The sequence below is a fragment of the Macaca nemestrina genome, chromosome 12 (genome assembly GCF_043159975.1).
Source record: "Macaca nemestrina isolate mMacNem1 chromosome 12, mMacNem.hap1, whole genome shotgun sequence".
In the NCBI taxonomy this organism is placed as follows: Eukaryota; Metazoa; Chordata; class Mammalia; order Primates; family Cercopithecidae; genus Macaca; species Macaca nemestrina.
Genome location: NC_092136.1, coordinates 130787250 through 130801248, shown reverse-complemented (window position 1 = coordinate 130801248; position 13999 = coordinate 130787250). Strand labels below are relative to the sequence as shown.

Here is a 13999-nt window from a genome sequence, read left to right as displayed (position 1 = left end):
GGATGCCTGCTAAAAATGAGAAGAAGATGCCCGATTAAATTCGAATTGAAAAAAAAAACAAAAAAAATGTCTTTTAGTATTAGTATGTGCTCTGCATAATAAAAATCATTTGTTGATCAGGAATTTAAATATATCTGGTGTCCTGGATTTTTATTTGCTAAATCTGGCAGCCCTAGCCAAAGAGAATCTATATGTATGTACATAAATAAGTGAATGTACATATTTATACTGCTTACACACCACCAAGCCTCCTCTGTCCCGGTGGTTTAGTAGATTTTTTCTAAGGTGAGAGTATTTGAGAGACACTGAGGCCCCTCCCAAGAGGCAGGGTCCATGCTGCTGCTTCCTCTTCCCCATGTCCAGCCCTGGGAGTGGCCCTTCCAGAAAGAGCTCCCGACTTTCAGTCTTCACACTCTTTTAAATCAATGGTTCTCAAATTTTAGGATGAATATCCTGAAGGGCTTCTTGACACACAGATTGCTGGGTTCTGGCCCCATACTTTCTGATTTGGAGACCACGCTTGGAGAGTCCTGGTCTAATGATGCTAGGTGTCACAGATTCCTTTCTCTTTTCCCAGGGCAGATTAGAAACCAGGGTCCCCAGGAAGGCTAAGTATAAAAATGATGGGTTGGAGTCAGTCTTAACAAACTTTCGTTCTCCATTTTTTTTTAAGAGGGGAGCGGGTTTCAGATTTATTTTCTTTTTACAAATGTTTTTATTAATACATAATATTAGTACATATGTATGGGGTGCCTGTGATATTTTGCTGCATGCATAGAATGTGTAATGATCAAACCAAGGTGCTAGGGGTGTCCATCCCCTCAAACATTGGTCCTATGTGGTAGAAACATTTCAAGCCTTCTAGCTATTTTGAAATATATAATACTTTGTTGTTAAATAAAGTCACCCTCCTCTGCTATTGTTGTTCTCCTTTTTCAGCCTCTTAAATTCTTTCCCTGGTCTTATTTACTCCATCATCACTCAACACTAAGATGAGAATGTACAGTGTTCCACTGTCCTGATCCTGCAGGAAGAACATTCCTATTAGAGAGCAGCTCCTGCAAATGTACAGAGCTGTGGAAGGGCACCAGCGTTCAGTGTTTGCTAGGGCGATGGAGCAGAGTGAAGAGCGGAGTGCTGGGAACAGAGTGAGAGAGAGGGGGGGGGGAGAGAGAGAGAGAGAGAGAGCGAGAGAGCCAAGAGAGGGAATCAGGCGATAGGGAGGTCCAGTCACAAGTACCTGTGCTGTCAGCGAGCTTCAAAAACATTGGCTTTTAATTTTGCAATATGAGTTGAGTGCCGAAAGTTTTCACACAGTTAATTCGGTTAAATGTGAAAACTACCTTCCAAGGAAATTCATATATCCTATTTGAAAGATGAGGAAAATAAGGGCTTGGGGAAAAAACTCAGCTCCTAACCTTAATGATAGACTGGGATGAGAAAGGATATTCTGATTGATGTGGAGATTAAGAAATGTATTTGATATGAATATGCTTTGTAATTTGTAAAGATAAAAACATATCTTTTTAATTCCTTAAAAAGGCAATGCAAGAAAGGAGTAAATGATGAGCTCTGGATATGTTTGGAAGATGGCCCTAAATGGTAGGACCAGAATCAAAAAAAGAGATAAAGAAAGAAGACTGGGGTAGACTATATTTTTATTTAGAGTCCAGAGAAAAGACAGTGGCCTGAGGGAAAAGTGATTAATACTGCATAGGATTATCTTGTTCACTCATCAGCTGTCTCTCCCATTACACAAGCAACTAGTTCGGTCCTTTAACCAGGCTGCAGGTATATGGACACAAATATGTGGACCTGGACACAGGTGTGTGCAAACACACACATTTTCCCTGCATTATACTCAGGGAAAACAAAAGCAAGCAAATGCAAGCTCCTTTAACTTCCTGCCACCAAGCTTACACATTTACCTGCCTCCTTCCTACGCCAGAGAGAGCTGATTATCTTTTTTGTTAATTTTCATTTGTTTATTCTAGTAAAATATGCATGAAATAAAATTCACCCTTTTAACCATTTTTTTAAGTGTACAATTAAGTGGCATTGAGTATGTTTACAATATTATATAACTATCACCGCCATTCATTTCCAGAACTTTCTCATCATCCCAGACAGAAACTCTGTGACCATTAAATCACTCCCTGTTTCCCTCCTCCTGCAAGCCCCTGATAGCCTCTCCATGAATTTGCCTATCCTACGTACTTCGTGTAAGTGGAATCACACCTTATCGGTCCTTTGGTGTCTGGCTCATTTCACTTAGCATAATGGTTTCAAAGTTCATCCACGCTGCAGCATGTGTCAGAATTTCCTTCCCTTTTAAGACTGAATAATACCCATTTATGCACAGACCTCATTGTGTTGATCTATTTGTTGATGATGGACACTTGGGTTGTTTCTACCTTCACTGTTGTGAATAATGCTGCTGTGAACATTGATGTATAAATGCCTCTTTGAGGCCCTGCTTTCCATTCTCTTGGATATATACCCAGGAGTAGAATTGCTGAGTCATATGATAATCCCATGTTTAGTTTATTTTTGTTTCCAATTCACTGACTGATTTAGTATGTTTAATGTTGTTTTGTTTAGACAGAGTCTTGCTCTGCTGCTCAGGCTGGAGTGCAGTGGTGCAATCACAGCTCACTGCAGCCTTGAATTTTTGGGTTCAAGGCAATCTTCTCACTTCAGTTTCCTGAGTAGATGGGACTATAGGTGTGCACCTCTGCACCTGGAAAATTAAAAAAAATTTTTTTCTTTTGTAGAGATGGGGTTTTTCTATATTGCCCAGGCTGGTCATGAACTCTTGTGCTTGAGCAATCCTCCAGCTTCAGCCTCCCAAAGTGCTAGGACTATAGGCATGAACCACTGAGCCCAGCCTGTTTAGCATTTTGAGAAACCCCCAAACTCTTTCCACTGTGGTTGCATCACTTTACATTCCCACCAGCAATGCACAAGGGTTTCAATTTCTCCACATCCTCACCAATATTTATTTTCCTTTTTTATTTCATCAGCGATATTCTAATGGGTGTGAAGTTGTACCTCATTGTGGTTTTCATCTGTGGTTCCCTAATGACTGGTGATATTGAAACATCATGGTTTTATGGTGGTAATGCCTTAACCATATGTGCACCCTATGGACTTGAGGGCCTCTTCCATCCTTATCAAGGGAATACTAATTTTTCCTCCTTTCATATGACACACTAATAGTTTCTTAATGTCCATCCCTCTTTCCATGGTGATAGGCCCCTGACTTTGTCTGGGCATATGATCATCCACAGGGGATTGTGAGTTTCCCACATGCTCTTGTACTTAGGTGTGGCAATGTGGCTGAGTTCTGGCCAAGAAGAGGTGAGCAAGGATGCCATGTGATGGCCTCCAGGAGCATCTGCAGGGGGCAATGCCCAGGTACCTCCTGCCTCTTCTTCATCTCTCCCTCATTCCACTCTGGCACACAGATGCTGCCACCTCAGACCATGGAGGCAAGGCCATGTACAACAGGTCCAGATGGCAGAAAGGCCTGGGTGCCTGAGTTTAGGGAACACCTCACTAGCCATGAACAGACAAAGTAGAGTATTTCCATAACCAGAGGGATACAGATTACATTACTTAAGCCACTCTAATTGCATCATTTTTGTCATTTGCAGCTGAATCTAATCATAATGCATATTCTCGAACACTTCTCTCCTTCCTCACTTGAAAGAGTAATGGAAGCAGTCTTTTTCAAGACTTCTTTCTCTACCCATGCTCAGGATTCACCACTCCTCCCACCTGTTTGTATTCCCTGAGGGCCTCACCTGGCCAGCCATCCCCACATCCTTCTTGCCTCTCCTTCCCTGGCCCCTGCCCATCTCTCTCTCTCTCTCTCTGTCACCTTTTGAAATAATTACACTCATTTTCTGACTCCACTTCTTCTTCCCATTTGTATCCCCACTCCATTGCTCTGCCCCACAAAACTGTTATCCCCAAGGACATGGGAGAGATTATTGCAACTAAATATAATCTCCCTTGATTCTTTAGAAGCATGTGACACTGCTGACATTCCTGCCTTCCTCAAATTTGCATCATTTGGCCTTGATGGCCTCATGCTTTCAGATTTGTCTCCTATGTATTTGTCCACTTTTGTCAATCTGCTTTCTCAGATCCCTTCTCCTCCCAGCCTTTAAGGACTAGTGCTTGCCCTCAATTCTTTTTTATGTATTCCTTACTCTCTCCCTGGATAATTAATTGTATCTGTGTTGAAGACTGTCTTTGTTCATGCCCAGATACCTCTCCAGGGTTTCAGATCCAGCTAGCCAACCTCATATTGGAAAGCTACTGTTAAACCCATCATGACCCAAATTGCATTCCTTGCTATCTCTCTAAAATCCACCTCTAAGCCATTCACTTAGAAAACAGAAGTCCTCTTACGCTTTCTTTATTACTTATCCTCTTCTTCCCTGTCCATCTCCAAGTCTTAACCCTTCTACCTCCACAACTTTTGAATACCCCCATGTCTCTCCTTCTCTGCAGCTGTCACTCTGGTGACCTCGTGCCTAACTGGTTGCGATGTCCCTTAGAAGGCTTCCTTTCCTCTAGTCTTGCCCAACTTCAATTCATTTCCCATATTGCAACTAGAATGACACATTACCATTTTCAGCTAACCCAAATCGTGTTGTTTGACCACTACAACTGCAAGTGTGATCATGTTACTCCCAGGCATACAACCCTTCAATGCACCCTTTTCCCTCAGTATAAAATCTTCAATAAAAACAGTTCCAGCCCTGACCTCTACCTACCTCTCTACGTATACCTCTTGTCTTTCCACCTACCTTCCTCCTCCCATCACCCCATACAAACACACTCAATCTAGCCAAATTTGATATCACAGTCCTGAGACATTAGCATATACAGTTTCTTCCACTTACAAAACTCATCTCTCCTCTCACCTGGTTAAATCTATTCACCTTTATCTCTCAGCTTTAACATATCTTCCTTCCAGAGAACTTTTCTGTCCTGAAAAGTCTCCCAAATGCTACCATAGCAAACTGACCTGCTTTTATCCCAGCTCTTACGACATGATAGTCACTTGTCTATTTAACTGAGTGCAGGAACTATGCCTGCCTTGTTGTTGTGTATGCCTAATACCTAGTAGGGTCTGAACAAATAATTCTGAAATGGATGAAATATAAATGTAAGTAAGCACTTGGCCATGCTTTCGGATCGATTATGTTGCTCTTTTATCATTAAATTCAATGATGTGGAGATGCCATGTCTGTATCATTTGGAGATAACACAAAGCTGATGAAGACATCTCATCGGGATCCAAAAATAATTTCAATGGATTTAAACGATGGACACAGGGGCAATAAAGCTTTAAGCATTTAAAAAGATCATTCAGAGAAGATCACCTGTGAGCAAGGATAGGCAGGGTCTTGTGGAATCAGTTTTTTTGTGAGAGGAAAAAATACAGCCTCAAAATGAGCCAATGATGTGGCATGTCTGAAAAAAAGAATGAAACTAACACAATAATTAAATGAACCTATGTAACTATAAAGTCCAAAATCTGCTAAGTAACAGTTCACTTTCTACTTTGCCAATCAGATTACAGCTGGCAGAGTCTGCTCTGGCAACACCTTTTCAGTTGATCATTATCAAACTGGTCATGTTTCAAAGATAATCATCAGGATGATTAGTGCTCCAGAAACTGTGCCATGCAATGATCACAAGAAAGAACTAAGAATGCCACGATAAGATAAGTAGGGTCTGTGATAGTCATCTCTTAGAAAGTGGATCATACACTATTGCTTCTATCCTGATAGCTCTAAAGGCAAAACTTAGGGAGAGGCAAATTTTTGCTCCACGTAGATTCATTAGAATTGTATTCAGCTGCAAGGAAAAGAAAACTAATTAAATGGAGATTTGTTTTCACAAGTGATGATAACTTTAGAGCTATGCATTCTAGAGCTGGTGCAGCTGCTAGGTCATCTTGAACCTGAGTTCCCCCTGTGAAATTACCCATACTCAATTATTCTTTTATTTACCCAAACAGCAAGTCCATGTGGTTTGACCTACAAGCATCCTTCTCTGTCATTTTTGGTATGTGTCCTTTCTCCTCCTGTTTGTAAGTGGGACCCTGCACCTCCAGGAGGGATCACAGTCTCCAAGTCAAGAAGGGAAAATAATAAAGTCCAAAAAGCACAGGCCATCCACGTACAACCCTCCACATAGTACCCAGTCATGTTATGCTTGTATTCCATTGGCCTGAACCACAGTATATGACCATATCCTGTTATAACAGAATCTGGAAGTTGAGTATTTTAAATGGGCATGTTCCTACTATGAAAAAATTTAGAGTATTATTTTGAAAGAGAAAGGATAGAATTGATATTGAGGAGGCATCGAAAATGCCTGCCAGAATTGCAAAGTGCTTTCTCACATAGTTTATCAGCTATGAAAAAGAGTGTTAACATCAGTTATGCTTAGCTGTACCTCCCAATAGAATCATCTGTTGTTCTTTTGAAATAGAGATGAACTTGCCCTATTTCGACCTGTGCCAGGAGAATTTTTGAGAGTCAGACCTGGGCATCTGCTTCATAATAATCTCCAGAGGTGATTCTGATAGGCAACCAGAACTGAGAGCCACAACCCAGGTAGTGAGTGTCTGGCCACTAGAAATCTCTGGAATTCTCGAGCAGGAATTAATCAACACAGTTCAGACGGTATTGTTGCCTTGGGGAGGAGACAGGGCAAGTGAAATGCCATGGTATCTGACAACTCTAGGAGTCCATGAAAAAGCTTCTGAATTTAATTATTAAAATATTTGACCTTGGACAAGGAGTTAGCAGTATGAGAAAATAATGGAAAAGATGACAATATGGCATTTAGATCCTTTTATCGGGAAGTTTTCATGGAAAAGGAAGAGGAAACGTAGAATGATTACTTAATTCTTATTTGTCCTCAGAAGTAGCAAAATGGTTTATCCAACTATAAATGTTCATATATCATCAATTGCACTGAGGAAAAAAGCTGTTGATTAATCTATTCCATGTCTGGGCTGAGTTCCCTCTTGACTGTTCAGGAAGAGAGTCAAGTACCCTAGTGGACAGCTTTGTGGAAGAAAGGGAGACTAGATTTGGAGAAACAGCTAAAAAACATTGGACCACTTCACCTTCTCCAACTGGATAAATTCATCCAGTCATTTTCCTCTTTTCTTAGGTTCAATCTTCCCTATCCCCATTCTTCCCTCTGATGCCAGCACCTCACCTAGATGTAGAGCGTAGGTTCTTCCCCCTTCCCCTACTGATCTGAGCAGTTCACCATTAGAATGACTTTTCCACTCTTGGGTCAGTTGAGCCTGAAATACTGAGCTCCACAAGTACTACTACATAGGTACCCATAACATCCGGTTTATTATTGATTACAGCCAGGAGGGATTACTAATGTATGGGGAAAATAAGTTAGGATCTAAAAAAAAGGATCTGTCAGACAGAAGAGATGAGCTGAATCTAAGAAAATGGCTTTATAATAGAAAGGGTAAGTTCTGAGGTCAGGCTCTTGCATACCTAGTGAAACAACTTGGGCAAACGATAAGGAAGAGTTGAATGAACAATAGCTCACCTTAAGTCGGCAGAGTTATAGGGCAGCTGAAATACCTAGTGACATCTCAGGTCTTCCTCCCTTCCTTTCATCCATAAACACTGAGTGTCACATTTATCCAAGGGGCTGTGCTATGTGTACTAGGTATATAAAGATAAATAAGACAGTCCTGGCCCTTCTGGAGCCCACAGCCTGGTTGGGGGAGATCGACATGTAAATAGGTCACCTACACTAACATGTTGTAGATATGAACAGAAAAGGTAAGAAAAAGAGCAAGGCAAGCATAAGAGAAGGAGTAAGAAGACTCGGCCGGGCGCGGTGACTCATGCCTGTAATCCCAGCACTTTCAGAGGCTGAGGCAGGTGGATCACCTGAGGTCGGGAGTTCAAGATCAGCCTGACCAACATGGAGAAACCCCATCTCTACTAAAAATAGAAAACAATTAGCTGGGCATGGTGGCACATGCCTGTAATCCCAACTACTCTGGAGGCTGAGGCAGGAGAATCGCTTGAATCTGGGAGGCTGAGGTTGTGGTAAGATGAGATGGCACCATTGCATCTGAAGCCTGGGCACGAGACTCTATCTTAAAAAAAAAAAAAAAAGACTCAAAGGAAAAAGTACCGAACTTTGAATTTAGTCTGAAATTATCAAACGCATTTTCTAGGTAGAGAGGGGCAGGGTAGGGCTGAACATAAGCCGAAGGAACAGCACGTGTGCTATACAGAGGGAGCAACACGAAACCCCAAAGAGGCCATGGAGCAGGGAGTGCCTCGGTTTAGGGGAGAGGCAAACTGAGGACAGACCCTTAGGATTTACACGCCTTGCCAGAGAGCTGAGACTTCACTCTACTTGGATTTGGAATCGGGAGAAGCTATAATATGCTGTGCTCTAATAATCTGGGCTACCAGGACACACTGGGAGAAGACTGGAAGAAGGACGCAGAAGAAGAAGAAGAACTCTGGAGAGAACCACCAGCACTCTGTTAATGGATGATTTTATAGAAAATAGGAGGCAAACCTTGGAATATTTAACCTCGTAAAGAGGAGATTCAGGGGAAAAAGGGAAGAAATCACAGTTTCATATATTTGAAAACAGTCATGTTGTAGAAAAATTAGACTAGTCCTGTGGGTAGTAGAATTAAGTAATATTTATTGAGAGCTTACTATGTACAAGGCAGTATTCAAACACTTTATTTGCATTAACTTATTTAATCTTTATAATAACCTTACAAGGTAAGTCCTATAATTATCTCTATCTTATTGAAGAGGAGCTGAGTTGCACAGAGATCGATTCAATTGCCGCAGATCTCAAACTAGAAAGAGGCAGAGCCAGGTTTGGCTCAAGGCAATCTGGCCCTGGGGCCACTATGTTATAATCACTCTCCAGATACAGGACCTTTGGCTGGATTCTATAAGAAGGCAGAATCTCCTTCTCCTACCTCTTCCCCTGCCTCTTCTTCCCATCCTCCTATCTCTCTGAAATCTGACAGTCAGATGCAATGGACTTCTGTAGAGATGCAAGTTCCTATCGTTGGCGATAGAGGCTGGAGGACCACTGCAGCTGCATTATTGAGGGGTCAGAGCCCAAAGAGAGGAACTGAAATGAAGTATCTTGAAAGTCCCTCTGAGCCTGAGCTGGTTGTGCTTCAAGGGTTGTCTGGCAGAGCAGTATGAACACTCTGGGGAGCCAGGTGGGTGTGTGGGTTGTCCAGAGACTAAACTTGGCACAAATCTGCCAGTAGCCCTGTTCTAATGTGCCTCTTAGATCTGCTGACTCCATCAGAAAACAAACAAGTTTTCACTCCTGCACACACCACAGGAGCTGACCCGGCCATATGAGTGGAGCCAGCATCACTTCTACCTAACACACGAAGCTGCAAAATTGTCATTGAGGTTCTGAGCATGAGTCTTTATTGACCATGAGAAGGAGGGAGCAGTGGAAGCAATGCAGCTGGATAACTGATTCCTGGGGAGGGGCAGGGAGGCTAGGTGGAAGAGAAATATGTAATTCTCACACCTAAGGATGGAGCTTCTTCTAAGGCTCCTCATTGCTTAGCACTCTCCAATCCAGCTCAAACACATTCGTTTTTGACCCTCAATCAAATGCCTCCTGAATTTCTCTTGAAGGAAGGCTTAGGAATTGATCAATTGAGAGTCATTTTCAGTTCTATTCCCCCTACCCATGACAAGTTAATCCTTTCCTTCCATTCTAAGTATACTTTATAGGTAAATAAATGCATCCATATATGAACACACAGCATCATATGTATGAGACAGCATGTAGAGTTTGCACGCACACACACCGCTTACATGTTCTGACTCTGTTCATTCGTCTGTGATGCTGTTTATATTCTTAGCTTCCTGCAGGCAGAGGCTGATGCTGAGTATTTTCTTTTAGCACCACTACCTATCAATAACTATACTCAAAAAGACTATTTGCAGTATTGCCAAATGTTGAACTTGGAATGAGACTTGAAAATCTTTCAGTCCAAGTGTTTTATTTTAAAGTGAGAAAACTGAAGCCCATATAGGGGATGTGTCTTACCCAAGGTCTTTGAACATGTTCAGATGGCTTTAGAGGTACACTTTTCAACTGACTGCAAATTAGGCCTTCTTGGAGAGCTCTTAAAAATATCAGTGTACGGCCCCATCCAAAGGGATTCTGATTTAATTGGTCTGTGATAGGGTCCAGACATTGTTATTTTTATAAAGTTCTCCAGGTGATTCTATGGTATGGCAAGTTTGCAAACCACTGGCTTGGACAGAGTATTGCAAATAAATGCAGATTGCACCTACCCGCTGAGGGTCATTCTGACTTCTGAGATCAACCTGGGAGATGTATAATTGCTCTAGACCACTGGACTCGGAAGAATCATGGGTTTATGAGAAAGGTAATTACCTGTTCTTGTTTATAAGAAAACCTAGGAATGATCACTGCCACCATGATGGAAATGCAGATAGCAGCAGCCCCCCTAAAGCATTCAGGGTGCAGCTATAGTACACGGCCTGAGCACCAGAGCACCTTTGCTACTTCTGCACACATAGTTCTGCAAACACGATCTATGGATTAAAAGAAGACGGGTGTGTAGGAGAACAACTATACAATGTGACGTCCAAAACATTGTATCCCACCAGAAGAAAACAAAGAAATTCCTTTTGTTAATGATGCATTTGTATTATTCCAGGAACTCTAAATTAAGATGTGATGAGTGGGTAGCAAATTGAAGGCGTTCTCATAGAGCAGGTGATCTTAGCTCTACCCTGAAATCTGAATCCCTCCCAGAGGTCAGATGAATAGTATTTGCCTCATCCAGAAAGCTGTCTGAGGCAAATTCTTCCCTGGCCTTGTCTGGTGTTCTCCCTTTATCTTCTTGGCCCTCCAGTTCTGTGCAGAAGTCAGGGCATAAAGGAGGTGGAGAGGCCAGAGAGGTGACAGTGATGTTCAGCATCAATCAGTAACTCAAACACACAAGACAATGACCACAAAGGCAGTGAACTCACAGCAGCCTTCCCCATCCTATATATACCAAAGACATCCATGAGCTCCCTTTCTACAAGAGGTTGTGTGGAGTAGCAAAGGCAGCATCTCTGTGTTATGAGAACCCAGAGTCAGGGTGTGCACCTCCTCTCCCCAAACCCGTCTCAAAACAAGGATTGAGGGCTAGTTACTTTCCTGCCATCTGTCATCATTTGCACAGGAGGCCAGAAGCTGTGTCATGGAGTCTCCACCATTGCTTCTGGTACTGCTATTGTTGCTTTCCATTTATGACAAAGGATGCCAAGCCAAACCAAATCTGAGAGATGCAACTAGGTCTTTGGTCTTATCCATTAGTTGCTTTTTCATCACTGTTGTATCTCTGGCACCTAAAACAATGCACTGAACATAGTAGGCACTCAATAAGCACTTGGATGTGATTGAACCAGTGGACAAATAAACAACCAGATGGATTTTGTGTTAGGGTGAGAGTTTGGTGACACTTCCAAGATGAGCAAAGGAAGCACTGCTAGAGAGTGAATTTGAATGAGTAAGTAAAGCCAAAACCAGCAGTCTTTTGATCAGTCTTTTATTATCGCAAAGGGCAATACTCTCACAGAAGCTAAAAAAAAGAATCAAATTTAGTAACCTAAGATGTCCTTAGTAACAGAGCTGAAGAATGTGTTTTCCAATATTTGATTTCTTAGCTTGACAGTCTCTCTTGAAATACTCTCTTCTCCGCAATGAAAATGTGAATCTTTGTTGGTTTGTTTTGCAGTTTGCAAATGACTTACAGAGCTCTTCTGGCAGGGTTTCTGTTTCTCCGCTTGCAAATAAACAAAAGGCCATTTCTCTAATATGACTTAAGCAGGGGAGATTCTGTGATCTCCTGTCATGATTTTAGAAGCAGTAGAAAAGGAGAAGAGAAAGGAGGGGCAAGTAGAAAGAAGAAAAAGAAAAACCGAAACAGGCAGCTTATAAAAGCTGAGAAAAAAAGCAGGAAATAGGCAAAGATAAATTTGATATGGAAAATTAGAGTGTGAGAGATACCAAATAATGGAAGACTCTGTAATTAATAGGATCCCAGAGAACCTTTTGATGGGGGCTGAACTCGCCCATGGTCCACTGGCCTCCCTCCCCGCTTCCATCACATCAGCTGGGCTCCTTGTGAACTGTGAAGACAGGCTCTCCCCTCCTTCTCCTAGGCAAGCCTGCATGAAGCAGAGCAACCCCTGCCAGCTTGACCTAGATCTGTCAACTGATCAATTACTTTTCCCATAGAGGAGAAGGAAAAACGAAAGGGAGAAAGAAAAAGGGAAAGAGAAAAAGAAAAGGTGGAGAACAGAGAAGTAGGGGGAGTGGGCAGAAGGAGAGAAGGAGGGAAGGAGGGAGAGAGAATGGGAAGGAAAACGGATGCACTCCTATATCTTTTCAGTGTAAGCAGTGGTAGCAAGAGCAGGCTTAATCCATAAGGTTACATAAATAAAGACATACATACATACACGCATACACGCATACATACATGAAAGAAAAAATAAAGCTCTCAGAGGTTACTGACCAAAATCATAGTCAAAGCAGAGGATAGAGCTCTTTTTTCCCACCCTTTGCCAATCCAGATTAGAGCTATTTTTTCTGAAACTCCTACCTCTAGCTCCATCCTCCCTAGTGCTCCCCCTCTCCACCATTCACACTGCAGTCCCACACTGAAGCCTCCTTTTGCAAAGGGGTGGGAGGCATGCTCCCTGCAAGTGCCTTCGAAAGCCCCTCTGCCCTTCCCCAGTGCACTCTCTGATAAGATGAAGCTACCTCCCACAGAGGGGAGGAGATGCTTCCAGGAACACTAGGATGGTACCCTTCGACCTTCCAACCTGTATGCCATGGACTCCTTTATTCCTGCATGCTTTCTTTTTTTATGTTTAATTGGTTTTATTGAATTTCAAATGACTACAGACATAAAGTAAACACGTAACAAGACAATAGAGCAGAAAGGAAGTAAACTGCATAAATATAATCTCAGCATGGAGTTCCACTTAGCACCACATGTTTGCAGTGTTACAAGCATTAATGAGTCCTTACAACACCCAAGGGAGTCGCTCCCCGGCCTGGCGGGCAGGTGGGGAGATGGGCCCACAGAGGGAAAGATTTTCCCCTACCAAAAACAGAGCAGTTTGAGCTTAGAAGTACATGTTCCCCATGGAGCTATGTTCAGACCACTAGAAGTGGCTTGAAACCTGGAGACCATACATATTGGGGGTTTGAAGCATTTGTAGGACCTCTGCTACAGCAGGACAGAGAGCAATGTGGGTGTTTGTTTGTTTGTTTGTTTGTTTGTTTTTTAATCTTTAGCATTCTAGTTTGTGGGCAGAAGCAGACCATGAGCTTGAATTCAAAATACTTGGAAAAAAGCCAAATCACAGACCTGTTCATCTTACCCAAAGTGTGCATCTACCATGATTGAATGGTAAGAGCATTGCAAATCTCTCCAGCACGTGTCTCTTGCACACGTCAGAATCACATGCCCCATACTGATTCAGAAATTCTGCCATTTCTTGGGATATTGAGAGAGCTCACTTCATCCCAAGGGACAAGTTTTGGCTAAAATCAACACCAGGTTGTTTGTCCTGTCAAGAAAAGGAGCCAGTACCAGCATGGCAGACAGCACGCAGGCACAGAGCAGAACCCAGGAATCTGCCAGGAGGCAGTCTAGACGCTATCACCTCAAGCAGGGAACCAAGAAGGACACCGGAAAACACTATTCAGGACCCCTGAATTAAAACCAGCGCTACAGAAGGAGGTTACTGAGAAAGAACAGAAGTCAGGGACTGTACATTGCAGCTGATAAGACGGGTTTTCGGGGCTTATATTAGGCTTTAAGGGAACCAAAAAAGGGAAGAATCAGGACCAGGACCAGGCTCTGTGCCTGGTAACTAAAGCTGCA

At 42.5% G+C, this 13999-nt stretch overlaps 1 protein-coding gene and 1 pseudogene across 9 annotated transcripts in view; both read right to left on the bottom strand.

Moving 5' to 3' along the window:
• LOC105476177 (neurotrimin) overlaps positions 1-13999 on the bottom strand; it is a 1408523-nt gene that overhangs the window by 951447 nt on the left and 443077 nt on the right. The gene's annotated exons all lie outside the window — the stretch shown is intronic.
• Positions 3097-3211, bottom strand: LOC112425691 (U6atac minor spliceosomal RNA; annotated as a pseudogene).